Genomic DNA, 20,416 nt, shown 5'->3' with positions numbered 1-20,416 from the left:
CCCAGCTAAGACCCCTCTCTCTTCTCAAGAATCTGGACTACCACCCTGCTTCAAGGAAGGTGGCTAGAGAGGTATTTCCCCTCTTGATTAAAGAAGGGGAAACATTTTTTTGCCACGTTCTCCTCCCCTCTTTGGAAAACCATTAAAGAAGTGTTCCTGGGCCACTTTTCCCTTTTGAAGTGTTCTATCTGTGGGCCTTAATCTGTTAAATTAATGCAGCCAAGATGCTGGTTGTTATCAGAGATTTCTGCCCAATCAAAACCCAGCCTGAAGAGTGACAGAAGGCCCGAGGAGAGAAACTGATCCCAAGATGCCTTGGAGAGGCAACACCTGGGTGATGGGAGGGAAAAAGTCTCCACGGCCAGGACTCTGCCCGTGTGTGTCTCCTCCCATAAGCTCCCTTGGATCATTCAGGCACTGAGAGTTTTTCATCAGCTGGCTTGGCCATTAAGAAGTTAATCGCCTCAGGATACAACATACACACATACCTGCACAAGTGTAATCTTGTCAACTCGCTCAGCTTCCCCTAAGCACAAAAACTATTTGCCATTCCATATACTTTCTAATGGCCATGATATTTCTATCTTTCTATTGGTCTCAGCTCATGTTGACGAAGTGCAAATTTGTTTTCTCTTGTTTTCCTCCCTGCTGGCTGTCCAGTCTAAACGTGATCAGATTTGGCTTTGAATAAGTATCAGTATGGGTTTTAATAGTCAGCCTCCCTGCTACAGTCGAAGGCAGTTTGAACACTCCTCCTGGTTATTCAGCTCCAAAACAGAGCCGACTCCCTTTGGCCTGACAGCCCCACACAACTGCTGAGGTTGCAGTTTTGCAGGTGGCACTGCCAGCTTCTTGTGGGCAGGGATCGCAGCTACCAACTCCACTGTATTGTACTTTCCCCAGTGCTTAGTACAGTGCTCTGCACACAGTGAATGAGAAGCAGCGTGGCTTCGTGGGTAGAGCACGGGTCTGAGAGTCAGAAAGACCTGGGTTCTAATCCTTGTTCTGGCAGCTGTCTGCTGTGCGACCTTGGACTTAATTTCTCTGTGCCTTGATTACCCCAACTGTAAAATGGGGATTAAGACTGTGAGTCCAATGTGGGAAATGGACTGTGTCCAGTTGATTAGCTTGTAGCTACCCCAGTGCTTAGTACAGTGCCTGGTATATAGTAAGTGCTGCTTGGAGAAGCAGCGTGGCTGGAGAAGCAGCGTGGCTCAGTGGAAAGAGCACGGGCTTTGGAGTCAGGGTTCATGAGTTCGAATCCCAGCTCTGCCACTTGTCGGCTGTGTGACTGTGGGCAAGTCACTTAACTTCTCTGTGCCTCAGTTCCCTCATCTGTAAAATGGGGATTAAGACTGTGAGCCCCACGTGGGACAACCTGATTCCCCTATGTCTACCCCAGCGCTTAGAACAGTGCTCGGCACATAGTAAGCGCTTAACAAATACCAACATTATTAATAAATACCATAAAAATGCTCAGTGAATAAATGGATTGATGGATTGATTGATAGGCAAGATAGTCTCTGTTGCAATGGAAGCTCCCTGCAGGGTGGGCAGTAAAAGTATCACTTTTGTTTTCCATTTCCCAAGTAAAGACAGTGCATTTCACCTAGTGGGTGCTCAATAAATACTATTTCTACTCCTAAGAAATATAAAGCCCAGCCTTTGGTACAACAAATGACCTGGGCTTCCTCATAATGCCCAGCAGTGGCAAGTACTGAACCAACAAAACTAAATAGACTTTTTTTTTCCCTCTATTTCAAGTCTCCCCCATTGGAATGTAAGGTCCTTGAGAGAGTAAGAACCTTGGCTTTAAAAGTTTATGGCATTCTCCTAAGTGTTTTGTCCCCAGTAGGTGCTCAATAAATACTTTGGGTGATGATTGATGATCAGCTACATCAGACTAGTAACTTTGACTAGGCATTTAGAGGCTATTTTTTCAAGCTTCAGCAGGAAGAAAGGTCTTATTTGTTTGGTTTCATCTGTTTGCTCTTCTCCTCTGACTGGCAACTCCTCTTTCCTGGAGTGAGATCTTTCAGATGATAGTCTGCAGAAGGCCTGGGTCGTCTTCCCAAATTTTGCGGTCACTGTTTCCGGCAAGGGGTTGAAATAACCTCTCTTCCTGGAATGAGGCTTTCTTTTCTCTTCTGGCATTATCCATCATTATCAAACCTTATAATGCTATTATTAAGGGCTAATGCTGTGTTGAGCACTGGGGTAGATAAAAGGTAACAAGATTAGATCCAGTCCTTGTACCACATGGGGTTCCCAGTCTAAGAGATAGGGAGAGCGGGTAGTTTATTCCCACTTAGATTAGGAAACTGAGGCACTGAGAAGGGAAGTAACTAGCATGTGGTGCAGCTAGACTTGGAAGCCAGGTCTCTTGGCTCCACACCACGGCTCTTTCCACCAGGTCTGGCTTTCTACCATTAGACATCAGCTCTTTGTGGCCAGGAATCATGTCTACTCTCCCATGTGCTCAGTACAGTGTTCTGCACAGAGTTGATGGTAAGCTACTTGAGAGCAGAGGTTGTGTCAAAACAACTTTATTGCACTATCCCAAGTTTTTAGCACAATGCTCTGCATGATGTAGACGCTCAATAAATATGATTGGTGGGAGAGTAGAGCTTCCCCTTTGATCAAGCTTTCCCATGGGAATGGTAAATCTACAAAACTTCAAGCTGAATTTTCAGAAGACATTCTGAAGGCTCCTCTGGTCAATCCCTGGGGAGGAATCATTAAATTGACAGGCCCCTCCTGCAAAGGGTGAATTTAAGTATAAGAGACAGCAGATATATAGCATTTCCCAGCTCTTTCTAACCTGCCTTTCAACCTCCCCCAGACAGTGGAGCTACCACTGTTTAACCCACAAAATGACATTTCCATCTTTTGGCTTCTCAATCCTAACTTTCTATTCAGATGGTATCTAAGTCTCTTGGTAATTCCATTTTAAAGAAAGCCAAGATGAGTCACCAGGGGAAAGAAGGGCTTTTCTGTTAGCTCCTTATAGACAGGGAGTGTGTCTATCAACTCTGTTGTATTGTACTCTCCCAAAGCATTTAGTACAGTGCTCTGCACATAGTAAGCGCTCAGTTAATACCACTGATTGCAAATGGAGGGCTTGAGCAGGTCAGAGTTCAGGCAGAGAAAACCATTTTTGTAAGTTGGTAAATGGCCCATCAAACCCAAATGGAATATGTGCTGAATCTTACAAAACAGTAAAAATATTCATCCACTCACCTCTGTCAGAATTTACCCTGAAGGCGAATATATATATATTTATATATATATAATTGATGGGCAATCCACTTTCTTGCTTGCAGTATTGCTGTCGGTTTGGGTTTTCTCCAGATCAGATTGAGTTAAAGGGGAAGGATAGTAGAGCAAAGTTGAACAAAATGCCTGTGTTTTTTCCAAAAACCCATGATTTTTCAATGACCTGGTTTTGCATTTGGCTGCTTTTATCTAGAACAGATTCGCTGACAAATGCCAGGGAGGCACTTATAGGTCTTAGCAGATTTTTTTTTAAATTATGGCAGAATGACTTCATCTCAAAGCAAGTGAGGTATCCAATGACCTCAATCAGCAGGGTGAGAGACTTTTCTGGGAGACTGATTAATCTCCCCAGCTTGATTCCTTTCCTGCCTTCCTCAACTCCATGCATGGCTACATCCAGCTGCTTAATATTTAATCTTCCTCAGGATTGATGTAGCGTCTGGACAAACCTCTTCAGATGGCAAAGGGGAAGATCATATGGGTACCATCAGCTCACACTGGTAAAACTCACTGGCTAAGAAAGGGGTCAACTAAATAGCTTAAATAGGTAAGATTCCTAGCTTTATTAGGCAAGATTCCTCATCTCCTGAGCAAAGAGTGGGTGCCCCTGAGGCTACTTTCCACTGGGCAGCTGTTGGGAGTTGGTACTGCCCCACTGATTGGAGAAAATACAGGGACTGAGGTGATGACTCCAAGATCATAGAGCCAATAGCAGTGACACCTTGCATTGTTGCACGACCCCAATAAAAGGGAGGCTTAGTCTATGTTGTAGAGTTCAGAATTAATAATTTATTGATTATTAAGCGCTTATCCTATGCAAAATTAATACTAAATGCTGGGGTAGATATAAGATAATTAGATCAGATGCTGAACCTTCCCCACAAGAAACAGTATGACCTATTGGCGAGAGCACAGGCCTGGGAGTTAGAAGAACCTAGGTTCTAATCTCATCTCCACTGCTTGTCTGCTGTGTGACCTTGGACAAGTCACTTAATTTCTCTTTGCCTCAGTTACTTAATCTGTAAAATGGGGATTAAGACTGTAAACTCCATGCGAGACATTAACACTGTCAACCTGATTTGCTTGCGTTTACCCCAGTGCTTAGTACTGGGGTAAATTCATCTGTTGCCGAATTGTACAGTCCAAGCGCTTAGTACAGTGGTCTACACACACTAAGTGCTCAATAAATACGATTGAATGAATGAATAGTATGGTGCCAGGCACATAGTAGGCACTTAAGTACCATTAAAAAAAAGGTACTTAATAGAATACTCCTTACATAGTGGATGCTCAATAAATACCACTGACTGATGAAGCTACTTCACTGGGCCTTCAATTAAGTAGTAGTAATAATTATTATTATTGATATTTATTCAGAGCTTACTCCGTGCCAAGTAATGTACTAAGCTCTGGAGTAAATACAATCAGATTGGACACAGTTCCTATCCCACCTATGGCTCACAGTCTAAGTAGAAGGGAGAACAGACAATTAATTCCCATTTAACGGATGAGAAAACTGAGGCCCAGAAATATTAAGTGAATTGCCCAAGGTCACGTAGCAGACAAGTGGCAGAGGTGGGATTAGAACCCAGATCCAAGTCACTTCTTTTCATTCCCACAGTGTAGTATCTCCTGGAATCCCCCTTGCCTGGGTCTCAAAGGAATCTGAAAAACTCCATGCCAAAATTCAAGTTAAACCTCCAAAGTTAGCTCATCAGGCAAAAAACTACTTGGAATCTCCCAGTGATTCATTCTGAATTTCACCCCAGTCCAGGCCACAAAAGTTTGGGCCAGGTTTTCCCAAGGCCCGGGCATCTTTTCAAGACTGTCCCCTGCCCAGACTCTCAGGTTTAGAGCAAATCCAAAACCTTGAGGTCCCCCTGGTTTCAGGTTTCACGAGTGAGTTAGCACAATTCCACCTCCCCCTCTGAACTCCCCGGTGCCTATAGCGACTTTCAAAATGTTAAGAATAAAGAAAATGACCCATCAGTTTCTCTTTATTTTCATAAGAGCAATAACTCATTACACGAAGAGAAAATAGGGGGATTTTCAAAATCTGCAGACAAATGCAAATATCCTTTTGCTCTGTGGTTTTCCCCTCTAATTTGTAAATACCCCTTCTCTTTCCCCCCCACATCCCCCTCGCCCCCATTCCACTGAGCAGCCTGGAGAATATTACAATAAATCCAAATGGAACTGAAAGGAGTATAAAGAAATTCACATCAATCGTAGCAAAATGAAGTCTTGTCTCGAAAACTCTGAAAACAGAAGGAAACAAAACAAATAAGTCGATTCACTGCTTAACCCTTGCAGAGATACCCAAGCAGCTGAGTTCTTTTTTAAGTAATGAAGCTATAAACATTTAAAATTAATCTTCTTTGTCATTCAGTCTATGCACTAGAAAAATCACGGTTTTTGCTTAAAAATGAGCCCCCCTGGGGGTTAGATATTTAGATCTTTCATAAAATGGTAACCTGTAAAGGGGAGAAGTTTTTGAAAACCGTTTGTTCAGACAAACTCACAATAGAAAGAGTCAGGAACTGTTTAGACTTTTGAACTCTGCTGGAGAGATTGAGTTACAAGGCAGAGTAGGCGTAAACTCACTCTCCTGGGCAAACTGGCAGGCAAAGGGTTAAGAGAAACCCAGTCTGTTAACTGTGTATCTGGAGATTATGGAATGTTTATTCAGTGTTCAGATTTCCTGTTTAAGTATTTGGATTTCCTGAAATCTCTGCTATCAAGCCCAAGTGCTATCCACCGAGCAGCCTTTTTTTTTTCTTTTTTCCTTTTTTCTTCCTGCTCACATGGTCGATTTTCCTTCCTGCTCCCTCTTCTCAGTTGTAGCCTCCTTACTGTGTGGGACATTTATGGATGCAAATCAAAAGTTGCAGTCTCCAAAGATTTCTGGATAACTACTCGGTGGAATTGGTCTGTGCTTTTTTTTCTTTCTTTTTTTTTTTTTAAACCGAGGGGACTTATTGAAAAGACATGGTCGGCTTCAGCTGCTCGTGGAAGACTACTTTTTAGCCTAAGATGGAATAATGGTCTTAACTTGGATGCATAAATGTGGGATGGAAATTCAGATTGCACAAGTCCTGGTGAGTTACGATATGTTGGGTTTAGACATGGATTGGTATGGAAGAGTAAAAATGGCTTTTGGCAGTATCCATCTTAACCCAAAATATACATATATATGAAAGAGAAGAGATAAAAGAGGCTGTTTCACCATGTAGAAAACTCCATTTTTATGTCCCCCTTAATGTAAACTGAAATAACAAAATGCAGAGGTGCAAGACCCTTAACAAATATATAAAGCAACTTTTCTTAGCACATTGTCTTCCTAGCCCTGATGAAAGAATGCACTCAAATTTTTGTCCAGCTGCTAATTAAAACTCTGGCATATACTGTTCATTTTTACCCCCTTTAGGCCTGGTATTTATTATCAGTTCTTTGTATTTAGATCTCAAAAAAGATGCCCACAATTACAGTGTAAGAGTCTTCTTTTTGTCCTTTCTTTTACTTTTGAAATGATTTAGATCGAAGGCTGTTTTTCCTTTCAGGAATTCACACCGAATTTATATAGGTCAGCGGCCAAAAGAAAATACGAACTGATGCTGGAAGTTTGTTCCTGGATCGGAGGGTTTGGAGGGTTGAGGAAACTCTAAGAAGGGTCTGGTTTGTGAGAGATTTGCAGGGGTTTGTTTCTTCGGGTTTTCACCAGTGCAGTGAATTTTTGGCGGTTTCAGTTTCCTCCCCGACCCCCGACTTGGGGGTGAAACACCTCTCAGCACAATGCGAGACTGAGTGTGAAATTGCATCACTGGTATATTTTCAAAGAACATGGAAGATAATTCAGTGGGAAGGCAGGTAGAGTTGGAAGGTCCCCCGAACATTTGGATTTTGGATGGCATTCTTACCCTGTCACCATTTCCATATTGCAATTTTAACTATCCTGCTTGTGCAAACACATTTTTTATAGTTATTCACCTTAACAGGTGTGTTTCCAAACAATCTCTACCTTAAGCCAGGGAATAGGTTAGGAAGGTTTCTGCTGAAAAAGAAATAACACAGTTAGTTAATCTTTGGGGTTTTTTTCTTCTTTTGTTCCATCCAGGCCACACCATGGGCTATTTGGTTTTTTTCAACTTCAATATCTACAAATCTGTACTGCTCCCCCACTCCTCAAGTCCTTTCTCTTTCTCCCATTGAGGGGGGAAGAAACTCAAACTTGAGCTTCCTAAACACTAAGCATTTCCCAACAGAACATGGCTTCAGATGTGCTCAAGATTTCTAGTTCTCCCGCCCTGTGGAATTAAAGTAGCTTCTAACCCATTAGCAGGGCTGTCTTTCAGGTTTTTGTTATGAGAGATTGTTGAGGGGCAAAGCCATTATTTTTATTGAGCAAATCTGAATTCCCCCTTTAAACTCTCCTTTTTTTATTTTATGGCATTTAAGCGCTTACTATCTGCCAGGCACTCTATAATGCACTGGGGGGAATACAAAGTTAATCAGGTTGGACAGTTGTCAATGCCCCACGTGGAGCTCAGGTAATCTCCATTTTACAGATGAGATAACTGAGGCCCAGAGAAGTTAACCGACTTACCTAAGTTCACACAGCAGGCAGATGGTAGAGTCAGAATTAGAACCCAGGTCCTTCTGACTCCCAGGCCTGTGCTCTATCCACTAGGCAACACTGCTTCTTGATGAAGCTTGGTGAGTCAAAGAATCTTCTTATCCGGTACTGGGAGAGCCATCAGTTTTCTCCCCTTTTCTCTCATCTCATAATTATAGCTCTGGAGGTAGAAGTAAGGAGAGAGAACCCAGGGAAGTCCTCTGAGGGCTCCTGAAGATACCCAAGCAACTCCCCAGGAGGTTCTCATTTGAGGACGTCTTCTAGACAGAGTCCATCCTAGCAGGTTCTAGCAGGCTCAGTCCCTATCTCGGTGTTGTACTCTCTTGGCCAGGCTGAACTGCCCTGGGCCTCCATTTCCTCACTGTAAAATGGGGGTAGCAGTTCATGCGTCACACCTTGCTGATGATAATTGCCAAGCAAATTACAAAATCAGCTCTTAATTTAAATTGCTCTGTAGTCTGGTACAAAGGCTAGGAATCAGAGGCTTGTGAGCTTTATAGTTCCAGCTCGACTGCTAGACAACTGTGTGACTTGGTGAGTCACCTTATCTCCCTGGGCTTCAGTTTCCTCATCTTTGATATGGGCATAACAATACCTGCTTCTTTCTATCACACAGGGGCTTTGTGAGGACAAAATGTGATATGTAATATTAAAGTACTTTGGGGAAATAAAAGCACTTTATAAATTCAAGGATTTTTATCAGTTGAATGTCTTTGAATCTGATTGCTCCAAAGCCTTGAAAGTTGGACTAAGTTCTGCAGGCATGAGGTTACCATTTTGGCTTCAGAAACAGTGGTTTCCTCAAAGAACAAGTTTCTTCAGATTTCCAGCTCCTTTGGCTTCCGTTACTTGGAAATGCCATGGGACTTAGCCTCCCTCAGAGTATTTTAGGATTTCCTCCTCCCGTCCTGTCTGAAGTCGGGAAGTGCAGAGGTGCACGAAGTTATGCAAATACTAACTTAAGTTAAAGCTGGCCATCTGTAAAGTGGGGAGGGAAAGGGCTTTGGTTGGATTGGATTCTTGCATTAGGTTAAGGGAAGAGTCAGGACTCGTGGTAGTTAAGGCATTTTACGTACCGTGTCCCAGTACTAACTTTATTACTACAGCAGCCAAATGAATTTCTGTACAGTTAGTGATCCTGTCATTGCAGGTGAAAGAAGGGCAGGACTAAGATTGCAAGCTCCTTGAGGGCAAGGATTATGTCTATTCACCTGACTGAACTCTCCCAAGTGCTTTGTACAGTGTTCTATAAAGATTGTAAACTCATAAAAGAAGGGACTGAGTTTACTAACTCCACTGTACTCTCCCAAGTGCTTAGTACAGTGCTTTGCAAAGAATAAGTGCTCAATAAATATACTTGATTGATTGACTAAGCTATGTTGTTCATCTCTCTCCCACTGTGGGTTTTCAGTGACTGACAATCCTCCCACTCTTTCTTGGTGTTATTCTTGGCATGTTGGAGTAAATGGCTTTGACTGAAAGAGACCTAGCCAGTCAACTTAATATATTCAACACTGTTTCTAAGCTTAAAAATATTAATGTACTTGGAATATAATTTCCCTTGTCTTTTAAAAACAGAGTAATCAATTAGCAATCAGAACAAGAGTTGTCCATGGAGGCTTGGGAGTGCCATTACAGAAAGTAAGAGTTCATTGTGGTGGAAAAGGCAATATTTTGGCCAATACCACTGAGTGAAATTCACCTGTGGAAGGGTAGAAGGGGGATAAGGGGACGCGTGCGCCTGTCTGAGAAGTCCTTGCTATGCTGTCATGCTCACTGTCTGTGCGTGCTGTTTTCACTTTTGCTTCCTTTTGTCTCAAGTTCTAACAAGTCTTCTGCTCCAAAAGAGCCACTTTTTTCTCAGATGCATTATGCCATGCTTGTCTGTGTGTTGTACAGGCCCCCAGCTTTCAGCTGGGCTTTAACTTGTACTTTTCCCATCTCTTTTCCCATCTACCCCTGAGCTCGGTGACTGTGGATTCATTCTTTCCCATTCAGCAACCAACTTGTGCTTTAGATGTACAAGGAATGACTTGGGATTTCTCTGGCATGTGTTTGGTTGACAAATATCACCATTTTATGCCTTACAGGTTTTGCAGGAAGAACAAGTTTTATTGTAGAACTTGGACATGGAAAACTGACATTCTGCTATAATAATATTTCAGTCAAAGGACAGGGACTGTCTCTATCTGTTACTGATTTGTACATTCCAAGTGCTTAGTACAGTGCTCTGCACATAGTAAGCGCTCAATAAATGCTATTGAATGAATGAATGAATCAATCGATCAAGCAGTAGCATTTGAGGCACCCACTGGGTGCAGAGATCTGTTCTAAATGGTTGGGAGAGTGCAAAAGAGAAGTCATGATCCCTAACCTCAAAGAGCTTATGCTATGATGGGGGATATAGTCACAAAATAACCTACAAAAATAAGGAAGAATAAAATGGAAAGATTGATATGTAGATGACTAAGGAGTTAAATAGAATGTGTAAATAGATATATGTAGAAGTCTCCTTTATTTCTTGAGAAATCTATTCTGAATGAAACATTAGAGCAATCAATCAATTAATGATTTTTATTGAGTGCTTACTGTGAATAGATTATGGTACTAAGCACTTGGGAAAGTATAATACAACAGAGTTGGTTGCCCGCAGGGTACTTAAAGTCTACAGGGGGAAGCATACAGTCTATAATAGTATGAACTGAGTGTCTCCTGTGTACAAAGCACTGTTCTAAATCCTTGGGAGAGCACAGTAGGCCCTTCCAGATTTTTAACACGGATTGGCAGTCTGAAAAGAAAGACTGAACACTGGTGACTGAGGGAATGAGGTGGAAAAACCAATGAAGATATTGTCACAGCCATACTGTCTTCCTGTGGTGTCAAGGAGTTCAGAGAGTATTAGTGGGCTTTATGTATATAAACAAATTTAGTATAGGGCCCTCAGTTGCTCAAAATATTCCTTTCAGAAACTCCATAATGACAAAAGCACATTTCTCAAAGTCTATTGGTTCTAAGTATTTGTGAGGGGATTTAGAGTGTAACCACAATTAAAAAAAAAAATCTCCAGTATGTTGAAAGTAACTGTTTTAAGTAGTTACAGATGGTAATTGCATTACCAGAAACAAAAGTTTGCTGCTTCAGCAAACTGCACTGAAACGCATGAGGACAAAACAGATCCCTTCCTACCCTGAACTCTTGATCTAGTGTCTCAATTTCCCCCTCGTTCTGTCTTTCACTTATCCTCTAGAGTGAGATCTACCCTCCTTCCGCTCTCAAAGCTGCACGGTCTGTCTTGTGGGCACAGTGATCAGATAGACAATGCAAGAAAAAAAGCACACCATCAAATCTATCACATGTGGCGTGGGGAAGGAACACAGTATTCAGAAAGACAAGGAAACCGAAATCTGCTCAGATTTGCAATTCAGTTGAGCACATAGCACAAAATTTAGAGAGCAAGTCCCACTATACAAAGAGGATAAGGGAATTTTAGAAAGGCAAGGGACTAAAAGAAACAAAAAGGGGTGGGGGGGACATGATCTCTGGCTATGGCATATAATGGAAATCTTAGGGGTCAGGTGGCTTAAAATGCCAGAGATCAAGTAATTCTTAAGAGTATTTTAATAGTTCTCCCCCATTAGACTGTAAGCTCCATGAGGACAATACCTACCACTATTTTTGTTTGTATTTTCCCAAACCCTCAGTACAGTGCACCGTGTTCAAAAAATACTCAGTAAATACCACTGATTGATTTTTTTTGGGTAGCCATCAACACAATCAAAGTAGTAAATGTTCTCATGGAAAATTATATTTTTTTAGGCATATTGTTTTTTATTTGGCTGTAGACCTTCAGCTTAACTCCCATCACCCTTATTTGTTTAATTTCCAAAAGGGGTGGAGGATCGGTCAATCAAATTTGTTGAATTGGCTGCTTTGGCAGCCTTGTCTAGAGAGATAGCTGATACTGTCTGCTCCAGATGTGGACCCTGAGAGTTGGGGTTCTTGGGGTTGTGGAATGTTTCCCTTAGCTTCCCGGCCACCTGGGTGATAATGGTGGCCTTCTAGCTAGAACAAGAAAAGAAATGCTGCCTCTTCAGTCGGTCACGTGGTACACTCTTTCTGCTGATGAGAGTGGAGATGGAATGGTTGCCAAGGCAAAGCAGCGCTTCGGAGTCTGGGTACCTCTCCAGCATATGAGGTTAGCCCGAGTGGGTGCAAAAACTTGGCTCACTCAAAGAGCTGGGTTTGATGCTTTCGTAATGGGGGAGCCAAGCGGAATGACAAAAATGTTCTCATAGTCCAGATTTCTAAGCCCCAACCCTTGCTGGAGGGCTGGTAAATATAGAGATCCCACACCTTAGAGAAGCAGCATGGCCTCCCGACTCCGCCACTTGTCTGTTGTGTGACCTTGGGCAACTTCCCTGTTTCAGTTCCCTCAGCTGTAAAATGGGGATAGACTGTGAGCCCCCATGTGAGACAGAAACTCTGTCCAACCTCATTAGCTTGTGTCTAGCCCAGTGCTTAGTACAGTGCCTCGCACATAGTAAGTGCTTTGCAAATACCATCTAGATGACCAAAAGCAAAAAAGGATGTGGTGAGTTTGAGACCTGGAAGTCAAAACTGGCTCCAGAGGTCCTCAAAATGTATGTTTGCCTGAATTATCCTGTTTCATTTTTATACGTATGTATGTGAGAGAGATCTGTGCCTGTTTCCTCACCGGTAAAATGTAGATTAAATTCCTATTCCCCTTTCCCCTTAGATTGTGATCTCCATTTGAGACGGGGTCTATGTTGATCTGATGATCTTGAGTCTACCCCAGCACTTATCACAATGCTTGGCGCATAATAACTGTTTAAGAAATACCATTATTTATCACAGATGTCTGGTGGGAACAGGGGAGAAAGATGTGAGGTGGGCAAGGGCACTGGGTAACTGACAATCCCATCCACATTGTGCCCGGATGGAGATTGCTTCTTGCTGCACTGTTACATTTCTTATCCAAGGTTCATGGTGCTGTTTTTGTTTTTCCTTCTTGGTATCATGATTTTCCGAAAGTGTCTGCTCAGAGAGTCACCCCATTTCTGATAGCTGTACTCTAGGCCTCTGTCCCTCCACTATCCATAGATGTGCCACAAATCATTTAAGATTTTTGCTTCATTATTTCTTCTGTCTTTCCCAATAATGGGTCACTCCACTAGAAGCAGGGTGGTTCAGTGGAAAGAGCACGGGCTTTGGAGTCAGAGGTCGTGGGTTCAAATCCCGGCTCGGCCACTCGTCAGCCATGTGACTTTGGGCAAGTCACTTAACTTCTCGGTGCCTCAGTTCCCTCATCTGTAAAATGGGGATTAAGACTGTGAGCCCCTCGTGGGACAACCTGATTCCCCTGTGTCTACCCCAGTGCTTAGAACAGTGCTCGGCACATAGTAAGCGCTTAACAAATACCAACATTATTATTCAGCCCACCACCCAGTAGGTTTTAAGGTTTCCTGTTACCACTGACTCTCTTCACATGTCCTGCCCAGAGAAGGTATGCTATGATGAGATTTACTTCAGTGCTGATGGTCTGAGTGCATTTCAGGACCCCGTGGTTTTTGCTCCTGCCTTGCCACTTGAATACACATTGTGCATAGAAGCCTTTAGTAGAGCTGTTCTAGAAGTTGGATATGATGATAGGGGTATGTCAGATGACACAGCCATAAGAACTTTTAGGCTCCTTTGGGAACTGGAACTGAAGCTAAAGGATGGAAAGAGAAGTAGGAAACATTCTCACAGCATCTGTTTCCTAGGAACTATATTTCCCACTACCTTCTGGGAATGACAGCCAGTCTGCAAGCGTGGGGAGGCCTTTTGTTTTAAGGAGAGGGGCCCCATCTGGCTCCTTCTTCCTGCCTGATGAATGTCTTGTGCCTGACTTAGGATTTCAGGCTCAGAATTTGGCACACCTGACTAAGCAAACTTGCTTTTATAAGTATAGTAGTCTGTGTGTATATCAAAGCCTATATATCGAGGGGTGTAAAGACAGTTGGATCTGGTTTAACTTTTCTCTTTCTCTCCCTGTGCATTAAACTAACTGTCTATGTCTAAATTCTGAAGAACTCCCCCCACACCCTGATAGACCAGTTGTCAGTGAATACCAAAGAGATAGACATTGCAGTCTTGGGCTTGGAATCGTGATTTGAGACAACTCTGAGACAAACAGGGACCCACACTGCCAGTTGGGTGCCACGATCTACCTCTGGCCTGTCTCCAGCAACCCCTGGAATCTCTGTCAAGTGGTCAGGAATCAAGATAATTTTTGTCAGCTTGCTGAGCAGAGGGAGTCAGACCTAAAGGCAGAGCTAAAAGGTGCAGTGACCCAACCCCACCCCTCTTCTCCCCGCTTTAGTTTCAGCATCCACTACTTCCTTCCCATCAGTGCCTTGCTGGGGGATTTTCCCTAAGCTCAGGAGACAGGAAGAGGAAATCAAGAGAAGGGACCAGTGGCCAGATACCATTTCTGCAAACTTTGGCAAACCAGGTTCTCCCCCGAATAATCCATATGCTTTTATTTCGGAACAATACCTGTGTATTTTTTTTTCCTCCAGTCTTCCACGTCAGAAAGCTCAAAAACATGCATTTGCAAAGAGGAAATAGTGATGCTGGCATGTCCTGAACACATGAAGTTCTTTTGAAAGGGTGGCTGGATGCACATCTTGGAAGTGAGCAATGCTTGGCCCTGGGGAGGGCTTGATTTTTGAACAAAGTGACTTGCAGATTGTGCTTCGGTGGCCGTTTCCTGCTTTCCGCCCATAGGACGGCTTGCCTCTGGGCCAGATGCTGGGAATGAATTCCCCTATCAATCAATTCTCAATCAATAATATTTATTGAGCTAAGCATTTGAGAGAGTGCAATACAGTAATAGACATGATCCCTGCACTCAAGAAGCTTACAGGATACTGTGTGCAGAGCATCTATTGTGTTCAGAACACTGTATTAAGCCCTTGGGAAATGGCCCTCAAGGAGCTTACAATCTAGCTGGAGAGACAGACATTAACATAATTTAGAGAATGGAGGGAGAAGGAAAAGGGAATATGTTTCTCTGACCAAGATTTTGATGGGGAAGGAAAGGGCGGTGGAATCAGGGAGGGGAGAGGGACAGAATGAGGAGCAGTGACTTTCCTGCCAGGAATTTTCCAAAGCATTGATTGTGTGAGGATGGTGAGGGAGCACTCTGGGCAACCAGCGATTGAAGTAATTACAAGGAAAGAGATTGAGGGAAATTTTAAAGCACCACTTGGCTGAAGCTATAGAGTTGGCACTGAAGAGTTTGAATTCATTTTGAAAACCCGACAAACCAGAAGACATTTTACCAGGAGGATGGGACAGTTGCGGGGGAACTAAGAGAGACTTCAAACACTTTTGGAGAGCCCTAATCTTGTCTTTTCAAAGCCACCTTACAAACATTAACATTCTAAGAAATACACGTATCTTTCAAATGAACCAAGAGAAACCCAGAGAGGTGGTGGGAGTTGCTTTCCAGCTAATTAGGATCCAGTTGTTTGTGGGCAGGGAATGTGTCTATTATATTTTACTCTCCCAAGTGCTTAGTAGAGCGTTCTGCACACAGTAAGCACTCAAATACAATTAACTGACTTGCTTCTCGGTGCCTGACTGCAGGGCCGAGCTCCAACTTGAAGACGTCTCCCCCTCAAGAGGAAAAATAAATCCCAATAAGGAGAGCACTTCCACCCACTGGGTGGTTGTTTTTGAAGGACAGACACCCCAACTGGGACAAAATTCCTACTCAAGCCATTAGGAAACTTAGGAGAAAACCAATTATCTGAAATAATGGGAACAGAGGCGGATCACTGCACGTTTAGATAACTGAACAAAATGGGGCGCAGCATTGGGAACAAAGGCCTCGCAGGCTTTGTAAGAGAGACTTTGACAGGTTTTTGTCTTTCTCAGCAATCAAGAGCCAGGATTGCAATTTTAGGATATGAGCCTCAATCCATTTTCTATAATTAATTTTAAGAAATCTCAACTCTTTCCCCCTTGCTCTCTGAACAATTATCTAAGACGAATGATATTCAACATCTTTCTTTTTGCCACAGACCTATGGCTAAAAGGAACACACAAACAGATTAATTATCTAGCAGAGCCTGTTTACAGCATCATTGAAATGGTATGCAAAACTCTTGCCCTAGAAAGCATTCAGAATCCTCTTGGAGAAGTGCAAGTTTATGGGAAGAATGCAGCAGTTTCTCATACAGTCTGTTTCCCTTGGGTTCTGGATGAATCCCAAGTCTCAAGTTTCTCTTCCTAGATCTTCTTAGAACAGTGTTCTGCACATAGTGAGGATTGATTGATTTCTCTCCTCTCCCATTCCCTGGCCCCAAAGTCTGGTAGAATTTCTCTGCTCTCAAATTCTTCATGTTAAGAGATGATGGAATTAATCCCTCTGTTGTTTTTTGAAAAAAGACAGCTTCCAAACTCACTTTATTGACTTTCTGGGGATGGTATTTGCATGCCATTGTTGGACTGCATAGGTTTCTTCCAGAAAGTCACCCGTCTCCACTTGCCCAAAAGGAACATGGGAATCTGGATACCGACTGTGATAATATCAGCTTTTACATAAAATCATGAGTACAAAGCATACTTAAATTCTGATCAATCAATCAGTAGTATTTACTGAGTTCAGAGCACTGAACTAAGCACTTGGGAGCGTACAGTACAACAGAGTTGGTAGACATGATCCCTGCCCAGAAGAAGCTTACAGTCAACAGGGGAAGATGGACATTAATATAAATAAATGATGGATATGGACATAAGTGCTGTGGGGCAGAGGGAGTGGTGAATGTAAAGTGCCCAAAGGGGATAGATCCAAATGCACAGGAAACTCAGAAGTGAGGGAGCTGGGGAAAGTGAGCTTAATCAGAGAAGACCTCTTTGAGGAGATATGACCGTAATAAGGCTTTGAAAGTGGGGAGAGCAGTGGTCTGGTGTAAAAGGAGGAAGTTCCAGGCCAGAGGAAGAACATGGGTGAGGGGTTGGAGGCAAGATAGATGAGACAAGGGCACAGTGAGTACGTTGGCCCTAGAGAAGTGGAGTTATTTAGACTAGACTGCAGTAGGAAATCAGCAAGGTGAGGTAGGAGGGGGCAAAGTGATTGAGTGCTTTAAAACCGATGCTGTGGGGTTTCTGTTTGATGCAGCGGTGGATGGGCAACCTTTGGAGGTTCTTGAGGAGTGGGGAGACATGGACTGAATGGTCTTGTAGAAAAATGATCTGGGCAGCTGAGTGAAGATGGACTGGATTGGGGAGAGACAGGAGACAGGAAGGTCAGAGAGGAGGCTGATGCAGAAGTCAAGGTGGGGTAGGAGCAGCATAGTAGCAGTGTCTGTGTTACGTTAGCGTGTCACAGAGGGTGAGAAATAGTTCCCTTACACTTCGGAGTTTCTGAAATGCTTCAGACACTGGATAATAGAGGATTTCTTGCTGCATCTCTCCAGGAGTGTGAGACAAGCAACCAACCACCACTTTATTTTTCTGAGAGAATGACTTTCAACCATGTGATAGTCCCTTTTTCTTCCTTCTGCTGTCTTTTGATCATTTCATTGCTTTTTAATATCTCCTCCTGCACTCCTTACTTCCCAGTTGGTCGAACAAGGAATGTGTCTGGACTGTCATACATCCCCAGCTCTTGGTACATAGTAAATGCCTAATAAAATGCTGTTAATAATAATAATAATAATAACAATAACGATGGTATTTAAGTGCTTACTATATGCCAAGTACTGTTCTAAGCTCTGGGGTATATACCAGGTAATCAAGTTGTCCCATGGGGAGCTCACAGTCTTAATCCCCATTTTATAGATGAGGTAAATGAGGCACAGAGAAGTTAACTGACTTGCCCAATGTCACACAGCTGCTAAGTGGCAGAGCTGGGATTAGAACCCACGACCTCAGACTCCCAAGCCCACGCTCTTTCCACTAAGCCATGCTGCTTCTGGGGTCACTTTTTCAGATGTTTGTTCTTTTTCTGTTTTTCATTTACATTTTTAATAATGCTTGAACAACTAGAAGGGAAACCTTGGAGAAACTTGCCAGGCCAAGATTTGGAAGACACACAAATCCTCATTCCTCTGGCCCAGTCAGGAAAGTGGAGAGTTTAAAGTGGAATTCAAGGAGGGACTTTACTTTGTTCCAAAAATTCTCCACTGAATTAGGTAACCTCCCCGGGACAAAAGAACAGCGTGTAACAATGAAGATGGGCGGTTCTCTGTTTCAAAAGGGTCAGAAAGAACAGAATTTATTGAGCACCTACTAAGTGCAGGACACTGTACTAGGTACTTGTGGACCAAAGCAAGTAGTAAAAGGCAGGAGCTTTCAAGAGCTTTCAATCTAATGGAAGAGGCAGGAGATATAATAGAACAAATATGCCATAGTAAGAAGTGAGATAATACGTTTGATTGAATAATGAAAACAGCATTAAACAGATAATGGTTGCATTGACAGACAAGCCTTTTGTGTCCACTGAGAGATGGCCCAATTCCAACAGTTAGTAGTACTAACAGCAATAGTATTTATTAAGAAGAAGTAGCATGGCCTAGTGGCTAGAACATGGACCTGGGTTCTAATCCTGGCTTGGTTGCTTGTCTGCTGTGTGACCTTGGGCAATTCCCATCATTTCTCTACACCTCAGTTCTCCCACCTGCAAAATGGGGATGTGGACTGTGTCCAACATGATGAACTTGTATCTATCCCAGTGCTTAGTACAGTGCCCAGCACATAGTAAGCGCTTAACAAATACCATTTTAAAAAAAGTAATGTGTGTGAAGTGGGCCACAGATGCCTGAAAATCCAGGAAGGAGTGCGCTCTGGTTAAAAAGCCGCTTCACAGGGCTCATGAGGCCAAGCGTCAGAAGCCAAAACGGCACCAATCACTGCAGAAGGCAACACAACAGTGTGTGTGCACACAAAGTGCAGCAGTTGGGCTTTTCAGTCAGATACACACATTCACACTGTGGTGAATTTCACCATCAGGGATTTCTTCTTTGAGTATGAAGGATGGCTATAAGAACACAAAATGGAGAAGCAGCGTGGCTCCGTGGAAAGAGCCCGGGCTTGGGAGTCAGAGGTCATGAGTTCGAATGCCGGCTCTGCCACTTGTCAGCTTAATTTCTCTGTGCCTCAGTTACCTCATCTGTAAAATGGGGATTAACTGTGAGCCTCACGTGAGACAACCTGTTTACCCTGTATCTACCCCAGCACTTAGAACAGTGCTCGACACATAGTAAGCGCTTAACAAATACCAACATAATAATACGTTTATCATGAGTTAGTTTGGCTTGCATTCAGCAGGGAAAACCATGTTTTCCATGGCTGGACTGTGACCAAACTGATTACCTTGTTTCTACCCCAGCACTTAGTTAGGATAGTGCCTGGCACATAGTAAATGCTTAACAAATACCTCCCCCCCCCACGCAAATCTTTTCATACGTCTATTTTCCCTTCTACTCTGTAAATGACCTGTGTTGGGGGAGATGTGGGCTACATTTGGGACCTGTATATTTTTAGAAAAGATTGTTAAAGTGAACCATTTAGTTTTGTCCCAAGGATTGTATTCTATTGACGAGATTAAGGTACCACTAGCCTTACCTGCAAGCCAGTCTTTGTGATGCTCTTAGTAAGCACAAAACACTGTTCTAAATACTGGGATAAATATAGTACATTCAGATTGGACACAGTCCCTATCCCACATGCATCTCTCAATCAAAGGGGTGGGAGAACAGGTGTTTATTCCCATTTTTCAGATGAGGAAACTGAGGCACCAAGAAATTAAAACAATTTACCCAAGGTTATACAGCAGGCAAGTGACAGAGCCCGGATTAATCTGCCCACCTGATGGAAGAACCACGATCCACTTCCCCCATCCCCTTATCCTGCTGATCATGCTATTTAACATATAAGAGAAGACAGGGTTACAAAGAGAGCTGGTTTGTTTACAACCTTATGATAAAAGGGGCTTGCCTACTGTTGACTTCTGCAGTGGGACTGAGTTGCCACACCACAGGGAAGAGAAAATCTCTCTCTGTGGGGGGAGAAAGACTTGCTTCCCTAGAGGGAAGAAAAAATGGCTGCTTCTGTTTCCATGTGGGTTGATCTAGCAGAACAAATCTACATTGCAAATCTTTACAAATCCTTAGCAGATGAGAGCAAATAAGAGCAGATAAGAATCATCTCTCCTGGGCAGCAGGTGTTAAGGAGAATGCTCATCACCCAAGGCTGCAATCTCACACACAAAAAAAAGATCAGCCTGCACCTCAACCTAGTAATCCATCAGTGGTATTTATAGAGTTCTTAATGTGTGCAGAGCACTGTACTAAGCTCTTCTATTCTCTCCTCCCAACAGAGCTGATAGAAACATCCCTTGCCCACAAGGAGCTTAGAGTTTAGTAATTTTCATTCAAAGCATGAGGTCAAAACCCTTGGCCATTCACCCACCGTTGCTGTGTTTGTAATGTGTAC

General features: G+C 43.0%; 1 protein-coding gene across 1 annotated transcript in view; it reads left to right on the top strand.

Annotated features, from left to right (window-relative positions):
- Positions 1-6,070: 6,070 nt before the first annotated feature.
- The window catches only part of ASAP1 (ArfGAP with SH3 domain, ankyrin repeat and PH domain 1), a 200,101-nt gene continuing 185,755 nt past the window's right edge, over positions 6,071-20,416 (top strand). The window contains exon 1 of the mRNA XM_029062436.2: positions 6,071-6,374. The gene's annotated coding sequence lies outside the window, so the exon portion shown is untranslated. The remainder of the gene's footprint in view (positions 6,375-20,416) is intronic.

Source organism: Ornithorhynchus anatinus, chromosome 4, assembly GCF_004115215.2.
Source record: "Ornithorhynchus anatinus isolate Pmale09 chromosome 4, mOrnAna1.pri.v4, whole genome shotgun sequence".
NCBI classification, from domain to species: domain Eukaryota; kingdom Metazoa; phylum Chordata; class Mammalia; order Monotremata; family Ornithorhynchidae; genus Ornithorhynchus; species Ornithorhynchus anatinus.
This window is presented reverse-complemented; position numbering and strand designations above follow the sequence as displayed.